Source organism: Thunnus albacares, chromosome 2 (assembly GCF_914725855.1).
Source record: "Thunnus albacares chromosome 2, fThuAlb1.1, whole genome shotgun sequence".
Taxonomy (NCBI): domain Eukaryota; kingdom Metazoa; phylum Chordata; class Actinopteri; order Scombriformes; family Scombridae; genus Thunnus; species Thunnus albacares.
In genome coordinates this window covers 39,724,000-39,727,373 of record NC_058107.1, presented here as the reverse complement: position 1 = coordinate 39,727,373, position 3,374 = coordinate 39,724,000, and the positions used below count along the sequence as shown (strand labels likewise).

General features: G+C 40.3%; 1 long non-coding RNA gene across 1 annotated transcript; it reads left to right on the top strand.

The window, feature by feature from the left end:
• The first annotated feature begins 204 nt into the window (after positions 1 to 204).
• Positions 205 to 2,841, top strand: LOC122971468. Its single transcript, XR_006399478.1, has 3 exons — positions 205 to 240; positions 762 to 911; positions 2,737 to 2,841. It is a non-coding gene; the product is annotated as an uncharacterized LOC122971468 (long non-coding RNA).
• The last annotated feature ends 533 nt before the right edge of the window (positions 2,842 to 3,374 follow it).

Here is a 3,374-nt window from a genome sequence, read left to right as displayed (position 1 = left end):
GTACCTCATACTGCAGTAGCTCCATTTTCTAGTTACTGTAAATTTAACGTTATTTTCATACACAAATTATAATTGTTTGTAGCATCGACTTCAACATCTGTGTGTTTTCAGTGAGATGAGCTCTGAGCTGCTGCAAAGCCTCACAGTGTTTGTTCAGTTCACAGCTCTGCAACAATATAAATATTAATTTTCTGATTTTCTCTGCAGGACTCCAGGCTGAAGATAAACACCAACCAACAGGTAAAAAGAAAGAATATATCTCATCTGGTCTGGGAACACCTCTGATCCCCCAGGAGGAGCTGGAGGACGTTACCCGCACCTCCATCAGTGGTGCACAATGAATCCACTTTGGTTTATGAACAAATACCCTCAAAACTGATAACTAATAAAATATGCTAATGTTAGCATTGAAAAGTGAAAATCTAGATTTTGAACATCACTGCTCGCTGTAGAGCTGCACACCGCTAATTTCTATAAAATCTATATCAGATCTATAAAATGCAACGCATGGCATTGTGGGATTGTTTGCAGGAAGTAGTGTACATGACATGAACACGACTTTTTTGTTCCATTGTGGATCATTTGAGGCTCTAAATGTTGGATAAATTTACACACAGAATTCACACACTGAAACAAAATGGAGGAGGGTAAATAGAGTGAACTTTGTAGTAAATAGTGAGTGATTTCAGACACGGCCTTAGTCTTGCTTCTATATCTGGTCTCTTGTGTATTGTATCCCACAATCCTCTGTTTTCCTCCAGGTTCTCAGTGTGAAAGCACAGCCAAGGCTGACATCGTGCTGTTGGTCTGTGAATCCAAGAACACCACCTCTGAAGACCATGAAAACATTAAGTCCTTTCTAACTCAAGTAGTCAACAACTTCAACATCGGCCCTGACAAAGTCCAGATCGGTAATAATTTTACTACTACAGTCAATCAATCAATCAATCAATTTTTATTTATATGGCGCAAAATCACAACAAAAGTCATCTCAGGGCACTTTTCACATAGAGCAGGTCAAGACCGAACTCTTTAACTTACAGAGACCCAACAATTCCCCCATGAGCAGCACTTGGCGACAGCGGTAAGGAAAAACTCCCCTTTAATGGGTAGAAACCTCAAGCAGAACCATCGGCCATCTGCTTTGACCGGTTGGGTTGAGAGAGAGAAAGAGAGAGGGAAAGGGGGAGGGGGGACAGAATAACAACAATCATAACATAAACAATAAGTATAAGTATCAATAGACAGGGAAGGATGCCATCAGGACTGTGAAGGACCGCAAAGGCTCGGCCCAGAACCCGGGTTTCCTGCGAGATGAGAAAGCACAAAAACTCCAAGGAAGAAGCAAAGTTAGTGACATGCATTGATGTTACATGAATGCATACAGATGGAGAGGAGGAGGAGGAGAGAGGAGCTCAGTGCATCATGGGAAGTCCCCCAGCAGTCTAGGCCTATAGCAGCATAACTAAGGGCTGATCCAAGGCGAGCCTGGTCGGCCCTAAGTATAAGCTTTATCAAAAAGGAAAGTTTGAAGCCTACTCTTAAACATAGAGAGGGTGTCTGCACCCCGGACCCAATCTGGAAGATGGTTCCACAGGAGAGGAGCCTGATAGCTGAAGGCTCTGCCTCCCATTCTACTTTTAAAGACTGTAGGAGCCACCAGTAAGCTGCATACTGGGAGCGCAGTGTTCTAGTGGGATAATACGGTACTATGAGCTCTTCAAGATATGATGGTGCCTGACCATTAAGGGCTTTGTAAGTTAGGAGAAGGATTTTAAATTCTATTCTGGATTTTACAGGAAGCCAATGCAGCGAAGCTAAAATGGGAGAAATGTGATCTCTTTTTCTAGTTTTAGTCAGAACACGTGCAGCTGCATTCTGGACCAGCTGGAGAGTCTTTAGAGACTTGTTAGAGCAGCCTGATAATAAAGAATTGCAATAATCCAGCCTAGAAGTAACAAATGCGTGAACTAGTTTTTCTGCATCTTTTAGGGACAGGATGTGATTTTTGCGATATTTTGTAAGTGAAAAAAGGCAGTCCTTGAGATTTGATTTATGTGGGAGTTAAAGGACATATCCTGATCAAAGATAACTCCCAGATTCCTTACGGTGGTGCTGGAGGCCAGGGTAATGCCATCCAGAGTAGCTATATCATTAGATAATGTGTTTCTAAGGTGTTTAGGGCCAAACACAATAACTTCAGTTTTATCTGAGTTCAGTAGTAGAAAATTGCAGGTCATCCAGGTCTTTATGTCCTTAAGGCATGCTTGGAATTTAGTTAACTGATTGGTTTCATCAATCAGTTACAACTATTCACACTACTGCTCCTGGTACTATTACTACTACTGCTTGTGTATAAAGTACTCAAAATACTAAAATCTTTACACCACAATGTGAAAATATTCAAATACAGGTGCAGCTCCCGAATTACATGTTTAAGCTAAATAACTGCTGTCTGCATACAGCCTCCATTACTGCCAGTTATTTCCCAAAACATGCAGACATATTTTAGCTTTGTAATAACTTGCAGAATTCTCAAAACGTTCAAAATGAAAATACACCTACCTTAAAATCCAGTGCTTCATCTACTGAAACACACATTTATAACTCATAGTAATTATGATTCAGCTTGTAAAACAACAATTATCATTATTCTCATTGTTATTCTCATTATCATTTAAAATCAAAAGCTGGGTCAGTGTGTCAGTTTCACACATTTCTGTGTGTTTTCTGCAGGTCTGCTTCAGAACCGTGGATTCTCCTCAAGGACCCGGTGGTACCTGAACACCCACCAGACCAAACAATCCCTGCTGGAGGCCATAGCCAACCTGCCAAAGAGAGGAGGAGACGACTACACAGGTAATTTAACAGCAGGCTGTCTGATCCACACCAGCTTTACACTGTGATGGACTGAGGCAGAGACTCTGATTAGATCCAAATATATTTACTTTCTGTATTTAGGTCTGTCAGCGGTGGAAAGAGAAGCTGTCAGTGATCCATATTTTCACTTGAAGTATTTATAGTAATAAGAATATATTGAATATATCCAGCAATTTGTGAATGAAATTCAGTCTCTTGACTGATCAAGAAAACTGTGTCTCTGCTAACAAATAACATCTTCAGAACAGACTTCAGATAAACTTAGTAAAAAGTATTTTCATTTATAGTGATTCCAGAAATATTAAAGGAAAATTCTGATTTGTTTGAACCTGATATATTTCCCATAAATGTGGCCATTGTGGCTCTATGTGTGATGCTAACTTTGTTCTCTCAGCTCTGTTACATGATTCCTAACTGGACAGGATGCAAACAAGCAAACATGAGATTGTTTTAGTTTTTCCCTGTTAAGATGTGCTAACCTGCTCCGTGCATCA